Source organism: Hibiscus syriacus, unplaced genomic scaffold, assembly GCF_006381635.1.
Source record: "Hibiscus syriacus cultivar Baekdansim isolate YM2019G1 unplaced genomic scaffold, ASM638163v2 tig00112912_pilon, whole genome shotgun sequence".
In the NCBI taxonomy this organism is placed as follows: domain Eukaryota; kingdom Viridiplantae; phylum Streptophyta; class Magnoliopsida; order Malvales; family Malvaceae; genus Hibiscus; species Hibiscus syriacus.
In genome coordinates, this window is record NW_024063418.1 from 678,548 (window position 1) to 688,791 (window position 10,244).

General features: G+C 30.9%; 1 pseudogene; it reads left to right on the forward strand.

The window, feature by feature from the left end:
• Positions 1 to 2,268: 2,268 nt before the first annotated feature.
• Positions 2,269 to 3,587, forward strand: LOC120184489 (annotated as a pseudogene).
• The last annotated feature ends 6,657 nt before the right edge of the window (positions 3,588 to 10,244 follow it).

Consider the following 10,244-nt stretch of genomic DNA (forward strand, 5'->3'; position numbering starts at 1 on the left):
TTCGAAACAAAATTTTTACAAATAAGAATATTTTTTTAAAATTCATATGACACTTGTGACTTGTTTACGGAAACTTATACGAAAAATGGGTGCTATAATATCCTTTTATTGTTACATTGACAATGACGTATCTTGCAAAAAGCACTTTTGAGAATGCGCGTTTCTAGGAAGTGTATTCTGCGTACATGATGCAATATTGGCACAGGTTGAGCTAAAATAGAAAAAAAAGCCAAAATTTTGAAACAAAGACATTATATTAATTTTGTCCGAAAAAATAAACACGCTCATTGTGTGTCAGAGATATGTAATTACACGTATGGGCATAAGTCAAACAATGATGACAACATGCATATATTAGTCTTATCTTCTACCACTCAATATTAAATATTTAAAAGACTAATTTAAATATATATTTATTGAGTGATTGTACATAAAATTAATACATGTGCATTACCGTCATCATCTAACTTGTGCTTGTGTAAATATGTGTTTTTTTGAAATGCACCGTGTATATTTATTTTTTTTGACAAAACTCTTATATTTTTTTTTTTCATTTAGCCCTCTTTTCCCTTTCTTTCATTTTAGCTAAACCCGTGCTAATATTATGCTACGTAGGAAGAGGACACTTCATATAAAACGTGTCATTTAAAAAACGCTTCCTGTAAAATACATTTTTATTTACATGACGGAAAAGGATGTCAATTCAAAAAATAATCTAAAATGAGTGTAAAATAGAAAATAATTTTTAAAGAGTGATATTTGAGTTTAAAAACCTAATTATTTAGTAACTATCTAATTTTGTATCTACAAACATAATTGTAACGTGTAAGTTGTAATTTAAAAACTAAACTAAAATTATACTAATAAAATATTTTTAACAATTCAAGTCCCAAGTCTTAAATTCTAATGCCTAATAATATAAAAATTATGCAAACTATCAAAGAATTAGATAATAACACAATAATTTAAAATAAACCTATTTGGACATTAATGGATGATTATATATAAAATAGTAAAATATTTGTATATAAATTATTTGTTTATTCTTCCATGTTTAAATAATATTTTTTTAAATATTTTAAATAAATATTAGGTAAAGTATACAAACCAAGGCGGCTATTAGGGGGTCACCCTGAGAAATCGCTTAGGGCTACTATTTTTTCTATTATATTTTTTTTTTATAATCGGTTCCTTTCATTTTCTTCAATTTTAATTTTTTACCTTTAAAATTGAGCTTCTAATTTTTTCAATCGTACTTTTTTTCTTTTATAATATAAGCCTATAATTTAATCTTTTTTACGATTTATAATGTAATTTTAAATTAATTGTTCAAAGTAATAGATGTACTTTCATTTTATAAGGGCTTTTTTTTAGTTACACTCAGGGCCTCGAAAAATGTCAGAGACGGCTCTGACACAAACCCGACTATAAGATATTACTTTATTGAGTCCCATGACTATAAGATGTTACAAAACAATCCCCGACTATAGGATGTTATTTTCTTGAGTCCTCCAACTATTAAATGTCATAAAATGTTCACTCGACTATTTATATGTTCCAAAATCATCATTTTCAGTTAAAAAAATTAATGCTCGTCTGAGCTAGACTTTAACAGTAATTGAGATATGATTACATCATATTTTAACGATGTCTATTGGCACCATCGTCCCTTTAAAGCATTGGCTCATCAGCATATGTTTCGCACACCATCTCGATAACAAAGTGTAAACAAGATTCGATCTAAAAATTCCAGCTAAAATGATTTTGTGGTCATATTTATCATATCCCAGTTAACATCCATCTCAGACGACCACCAGTTTTTAAATAGGACGTTTGAAACATATGATGGTGGGATAATCATTTGTAACTTTTAATAGTCATGGACTTAACAAACAACACTATAGTCGGAGACCACTTGTATACTTTACCTAATATTATTTAAAGTATAAAATAAAAATACTACAAAATACTTATCATATATATATATATAAAGCACCACCGAGTTAGAGATATTTTTCGGTAATAAATAATCCAACAATTTTATTATTATTCATCTAGAGTAAGTAAGTAAAAAGGTAGTATTTCTTTAAAGATAACTTTTAAACATTTGATATTAAACTCTTACACTTTTATTTGTGGTACTCGAATCCAAGATCCGAAAGGTTTGCGCTAATCCAACTTCTTATATAATCAACTTGTTATACAATTGGAACAACATATTGGTGAGGGAAAACACTTGTTGAGCATTATCTTCTTCAAAAAAAGAAAATGATGAACTTTGAAGCTCAGATTCTTTCGAAAGAACTGATCAAACCATCTTCCCAGAAATTCATCAAAAAGGCCCTTCAAAATATGTTTATTTGATCAGCTAACTCCCACCACTTATGTTCCAGCAATAACATTTTATTCCTTAACTGATACCAATCTCAACAACACTGTAAATTTTTGCCACAGCTGAAGAAATCTCCTGAAGAACCCTAAACTTATTGTACCAATTTCCCGGAATTTCCTACATGTTCATCCATGATTTCGATTCCGGAGTTCCGTTCGTATCGGCTTGAAACAGTTGTCTATTATCGGAGTTCATCAAGCATCATCAACTTATTCCTTGAACAAATTGCTCCCGTGCCCGCCTTTCTCCAAGGAATCAAACCATCAGGGTCCTCTTTTTCTTTTTCAAGTCACCATCTTTGCATGTGGGGAATAGCTTTAGGTTATGTTCGTCTCATAAGATCACTGACGCATACACAGGCTTCGTTTAACTTCTGTTTGGAGTAAAATCTGCAAAGGATCCGCCGTTGATTCGATTCCTGGTTTATCTATGGCGTGTTGATGTTTCCACCCAAAGTTACGATGCCGGAGATTACTTGTCGTTGATGGAAAGCTTGTGATTCACGAAAGGTAATTATGTTACGAGGAAATTCGTGTTCAATGCCGAAGCGATAGAGATTCTAAAGGACATGGCAAATAAGGAAGCTGTGACGAGACCGACACTGGCGGAAGCCGTTTCGGGTTTCATCTGGAAATGTTCGATGGCGGCGTCGAGGGCGATACAAGGATCCTTGAAGCCATCTATTGTAGTACAAGCAGTGAACATGAGGCCAAGAGGCCTAACAAATTAGATGGCTCCATTGGGAATGTGTTTTGGTGGGCTAGTGCACTCTCGAATCCGACCGACACCGACACCGAGTTGTCTAAATTAGTCGAGTTAATGAATCAATCTATTGCTGAGTTCGACAGCGACTAATACTTGAGTTCCGTCCAAGGTGAACAAGGTTTCGAAGCCATTTCTGAGTACCTGAACCAGCTCGAACAGTTGTTTTCCTTGGAAAAACCCGATATTTTTGCCTTCTCGAGCTGGCTCAATGTCGATTTTCACAAAATAGACTTCGGATGGGAACCTTGTTCGTTTGCATTGTTGGAAAAACTGGTACTGAATTTAGAAACCTCACTGTTCTTGTTGATACCAAATACGGACAAGGGATCGAAGCTTGGATAACTTTAGATGAAATGAGAATGTCTGCATTTCAAAAGGATCATTATTCCTCAAGTTTGCTTCTCCAAATCCCAAGATTTGTAGCTTGTGAGTGTTTTCGATCACACTGATGATCACTAAAATCTCCTCTATTAAACTTTCAAAAAATGGTTTCTTGCTTTGTATTTTGTCCTGCAGGTATTTTTGATATTTTCCATTTGCTATGTTTCCCAAATTTCCCAAATTTTATAATGGAAATAAATATTTTCTCTCTTAAATTATAATAAAATTGAATAGCACAAATTTAAGTCATCTCAATAATTAATGAATTGTTGTAATCTCTGATGTCTAGGATTCAAATATCGGATATGCAAAAGTATGACAATGATTGAGAGTCTATGAACACAGTGGTGTAAATTAGTGATATAGTTTGGAGGCCAACTCAAACTTAAAAAAATTCAGATATTTAAATTAATTTTTTTAATTTTAAAGATTTAATTTTAACATTTTTTAAAAAAATGGTATACTAAATTTTTGAAATTTTTAAAGATTTAATGAGAATTTTAAAATTATGAGAGGAAGTTTAATAAAGAACATTCAATTAAAATTTTAACGGGATAAATTATTTTTTAAAATTTTAAGGGTTTAATTATAATATTTTATATTTTGGAGGGTTATAGCTCTCTTGTATTATGTTACTGAATGTACTATCTTGTATTTTCTCAAATTTATAAAAGAAAAAATTAAACATATAAATATTAAAACGATACACAGACGAATCTTGATAACATTCCAGGGTAACTGTCTTTCATTAGTTGGTATTATATTTACTGCCTATCACTTTCTTGCATTTCCACATTTTCTCATACATGTTTTGATTAAAGGACTGTCCTGATACTTTTTGTATATATAAATAGAGTCGTTAAAATAAATAAATCAAAATTATAATAAGTATATAATTAAATATATAATTGAAATATTTTTCTATAACCATTGACATATAATTAGTCACTCGATATCATATAATGAAGGAAAATGTTAAAACTCATCTAAAAATACTCGAACAACAAACAAATACGAAAAATCTGATGCCTTCGCAAATGAATCACAACATGGAATTAAACTACTGAAAAATCACCGACAGCCGTAAATCAAAATCGAACGTCGAGAAAACTATTTACGAACAAGAACCGTGTATTAGAGTCCAATCCGAGAGGTCAACAAGATAGCAAATAAGCGTAATCTAGTCAATCCATATGCCGTCAAATTCAACCTTGAAAAAATTTAAAAAAAATGGTCAAACGATAAAAAATGTGCCATAAAAACAGAGAAAAATAAAAGACAAAGAAAACGTACCAAAAATAAATTTATTAGAAACTAAAAAAAACAAAGGAAAGTAAATATATGATATAAGTAAATGAGATACAAGGAATATAGGCGATCGACCACCCGTACCAAAGTTGATATCACCGTATGTAAAATAAAATAAAAAAGAAAGAGAAACGGCTACCTTTAAGATTTTAAGAAAAAATGATAACACATGTTTAGTACTTAAATTATCAGTTTTGTTTCATTTTGATATTTGAACTTTCATTTTTTTAAATCATACCAACGTTTAATTTTTATTTTATTTTGTTACCCCCACCGTTAAAACTTAACTTGTTTAATCTTAAATTATTTGTTTTGATTGTTTTGATTTGTTTTAGCACCTAACTTTCAAAACAAATTAAAAACTTAAAGTTAAGTTTTTAATGAAGATACTAAAGTGAAATAAAACTAACTGTTATGTATGATTTTGAAAAATTAAAACTTTAATTACTAAAATCGATCAAAATTGATAATTTAAATAAACACGTAGTTTATACATAGAACAAACCCTAATAAGGACTGTCCTACTTTTTTTTTTTTTTTTTGAATTGAAAGGGAGCAAAGTAAAAACTATTGTAGCTAAGGAGGCCCAAGGCATCCTCTGTGATTATTGGAATAACCTCTTGCTTGATTGCTTTCATAATATTGGAGAAGATATACAATAATATAAAAATAATATAAGTATAAAATTTTAATATTGTCAGCTAATCCTTAGTTTCTTGATCTGTCATGGTTTTGAAACGTTCAAACACTAGTTAATTTTTTATTTACAGATATTTATAGACTTTTTTAAATAAAGGATATTTGGACATTTTAAATAGGATAAACATCGTACAAAATGAATATTTAAAATAAATAGGTTTCACTAAAATTGTATAAAAAAATTATACGTTGATTTAGAACATAGACATATAAATGGATGATTAAAATTAAATTAAAAAAAATTACAAAATGTAACTTAAGTCTATCCTTTTAAAATAATATATATACCTAAAATATTAAAGCGTAAATTGCTTAAAATATAATTTTGTTTATTTTTCGTTTATTTTGATTACTTTTTTTAGAAATGATGTGGTCATTCATGTTATCGAATAATTACAAAATTGTCATCTATATGTTATTTTTTATATAAAAAGTTTTTTAGAAAGGATTAATTTTTAATTTCTAATTTTTCATATTTTATATTTGTTTTAATATTTTTTTTGGTGGAGGTGAAATAATAAATTAAAAAATGTATACATATTTTATACATAATTTAAATTATATAAATTAAATATAATATAAATATATATGTGAATCAAGCAACTTAGGTGGTAATGAATGTTGTTATTCTTTGAGGTCTCGAGATATTGTCTTATACTTACCTTAGATTAATAAAATATATATATAAATAATATTTAAATTTTTAAAATTAAAATTATATTTTTATATTTTTTAGTTTTAAAGTTTATTTTAAAATTATAGTTAGAAATTATGAAAAGTATTAAAATTGTATTTGATTATAATTTAAGAATTAAATTAAAAGTTAATTATTTTTATTAAAATGTCACGTAATAAGTATAACAAAAATAGTAACTAAATAATTATTTTATAGTTAATTAATATACAAAAGATCATAATCTGACTATAAAATTTAAATAATTAAAATAAAATAAAAATAACGAAAGTGGTATTTTGTACGGTTTTCCCATATAAAAGAAACATACATAAATACATGTATAGAAGTCTTTCTTTCATAAAATGTAGGTGGGCCTTTTCATTAGGATTAGGAAAGGAAGACAATAATGGATATTTATATTAGTGTTATTGTTATTATTATTATGTGTTCAATTGTAGGTCAAATGGTCCAAGTCCAAGGTCAAAGCAGGCCGAATCGGTTGACCCAAGAAGTAACAACCCCTTTATGTAAAAAACACACAAAATCGGCTAAGCAGTAGCCACGACCCAAACACGAAGTGGCCCAGTTGAAGTAGGCCTGAACCCACAATAGCCCAGGAGTTCAAGGTTTGAGAAACCCTAGTTACACTAAATCTCCATGCGCCGCTTCACTCTCTGTCGTTGGATATGGAATGATATACAGTCCCTAGTTTCACCTCCATTAAGGTTTCCCTAAACCTTTGAAGCTTTCGACCACTACTCATGCCAACATCGTGGATCTGATATGATCTAATGCTTCCCGATGTGTGGTCTTGCCCTTGACCTCGTTCCCATTCAAATCGGATAATGACGTCGCCATTGGATTCTTGCCAGTCACGAATCATAACGTAGGCGCCTCGAGGATGAAATATGTACCCTTATGCGTTGCTACCATCATAGACGAGCCCATCAGAGTGTTGCCCCTGCTAAACCATCGTCCTTGATCAGTGCCCTACCATAAAAATGGCAAGATAGTAAAGGGTCAAACCCTTACCAATAACATACAATCGAAAATGAAAAAAAGAAGAAAGAGGAAAAATCATCCCTCTTTTCGATACATATACAACAACACATCAACAGAGACAAAGGGAGAGAATACACACACAAAAATCAAAGAGTTTTAAAAAGTTTGAAAAAAACAACAAAAAACTGAAACATTTCGAAATCAAAGAAGAAAATCCTGAGTACAAAAATGATAGAAAGAAAGAGGAAATGGGAAGAATCTTACCTCAACACCAGAATCTTCAAACATCGTCAGAGAGTCATGCCATTCGAAGGTAAACTGTTAGATATAGGGAGTTTCAGGGTTTTTGGGTTTAAAAGGTTTCATATTTGGGGGTTGAGGAGAAAGAGGGGGTGTTTTGGGGTAGGTTAGTCGAACTCTGCCGCCGTGGGCAGTAACAGAGTGCTCCGATGAGCGGGTGGTTGGAGGCTTTCGGTCTCTACCCTGGCAAGGAAAGGAAGAGAGGGAAAATAATTTCATCTCTCCTCTTTAGGTGAGAGAGAGTGAAATGAAAAAATGAGGAATGTTTGCCATTTTTGCAATGTTTGGGTATTTATACCCAATCCGAAACAACTTCGTTTCGAGGGACGGAGTGATGAATTTGGGTGCATGGGAAAACCATTTCCGTAGCCTTCCTACTTTGTAAATGTTCAATTTAGTCACTAAATGAAATTTGAATCCTTTTATTTCGAGCGCCCTATTTTAATAATTTCCATTTGGTCATGAATGATTGATGTTGGTTTACTTATGGGTTACAGTGCCTAGTTGTAAAAATATTTGCAATGGTTACCTTGATTTATTGGTTTATAGTTTTATCCCTAAATCATCTTTTTATTTTGATCCATCATTTACATATTTGTTAATTTCATATAGTGTATTTCAACTTGCTATGTTGCTATTTATATTTCTACACCTGAGTCCTTGGTGCATTTTTCTTTTCTCCTTTTTATATGCATAGTATACATTATATATTTGTTCCATTTCATGTACTTCATAGACGTATGTGAACCATTTTTGGTTATTATATTTATTTTGGGGTTTAAAGCGTTTGTATATATGTGTTTTAGATACATACGTTTTCTATTATATATATTGGTTTCTTTTGTCTATAATATTTATATTGTATACGGCCTAAAATATTTGTAATTGTAAATATTTTCAAATATTATTTTACATGAGAATTTATAGATACACACCTTACTGACAAGGACTGCGTTTCCAAGAATTGTTCGAACAAAATAATACCTTTTATATTGGAATGAATTTTTAAAATATAATTTAAATATGTATTTTATCTAAAAGCTAAGGTAATAATTTGTATGGGGGAATCAATGGAAACATGTCTTAACTAACAAGGAGAACGAGATGGAAAAACTATAGCTGAGTTGGAGGCCATGTGGATGGGTTCAAGAAAACAAGCAAGTGAGCTTCAGATAGTTCCATTCGATGGAGGTTTCCCAATGACGTTTTCGTTGGGGAGTAGGCTCAGAGAGAGTAAGGTAATATTATTTGTATGGGGAATCAATGGAAACATGTCTTAACTAACAAGGAGAACGAGATGGAAAACATAGCTGAGTTGGAGGCCATTGGATGGGTTCAAGAACAAGCAAGTGAGCTTCAGATAGTTCCATTCGATGGAGGTTTCCAATGACGTTTTCGTTGGGAGTAGGCTCAGCAGAGAGTGAAAGTCAGGGATGTTCATTCGAGACTTCTTGGAACATGTACAAAAAGCAGCTCGTCACTTGCATGGTTTAGCCAGAGAAGCTGAAATAATTCGACAGGGTATTCAACGGTGACAGACGAAGGCAAAGACTAGTCCACATGTTAGAAGTTGTTTGGAGTCTATAAGACTTAGTCAGAATGTACCTTTGGGCTGTTTTTATCTGTTGAAAAATTTTGATGTTTTGATATAACAAACTAAGTTTAAATGAATTTTAATTTTACAAATGATTTTCTAAAGAATATTCGATATAATTATTCGAATATAAAAATATTACTCCAAGTCTTTCAAAGTTCAACTTCAATCCTTACTAATGTGTAAAATTATGTTTGATACGTAAAATATTTTTGAAACAATTTTCACAAAGTATTTTGAACAAAAAATGAGCCTAAAACCAATTTTTCAGGTAAGTGTACTGATGCATGAATCAATGCATCGATGCACCCTTGTTTTAATTGAACATCGAATGGCTTTTGTGTACCGATGCACATACCATGCATCAATGCACTTCATATATATTAAAACATTGAATTGATTTTATGCACCGATGCACAAGCCATGCATCGATGCACCCAGGCTTTTTCAAAACATCGATATTTATGCATCGATGCACTATCAGTGTATCGATGCACTAAGGGTCCAACAGTCGAAATATTTGAATTTTACACATAGTGTACCGATGCACTATCCTTATGCATCGATGCACCAGACGCTCCCACTGATTTTATTAATTTTTCACACTTAAACGGCTCCATTGACTCCACTAATCATCCCCAACGTCAGAACTATAATCAACAAGAATCAAGAGATAATCAAAGAGAAAACTTCAAACCTCAAGTTTGAGCATTTTCAAGACTATTTCATTCAATATTCATTTTTGCTTTCAAGAACACTTATTGTGCTCAATTGTATTATTCTTGAGTGTTCTTTCTTTGTTCTAAGAATTGTGCAAACACATTTTCCTTGTGAGGTTTTCATTAAGTTGCGAATTTGTAATATTCTCTTTGAGAAAGAGTGTTCTCAAGAATTGGGGTATATTCTTGAGGGAGTTGTAAGGTTATCTCTTTGGCCTCAAAAGAAAGAACAAATTAGTGAAATTGTTGGAAAATCCTTAGTGTGGATAGCTAAGGTAGTGGACGTAGACTTGGTTGAGAAAGTCGAACAACTTTAAATCATTGTGCAATTACTTTCAATTTTCTACAAAAGCTTCCACCAAAATTTTTTTAATTGCCAATTCACCCCCCTCTTGGCGATTCTATCGA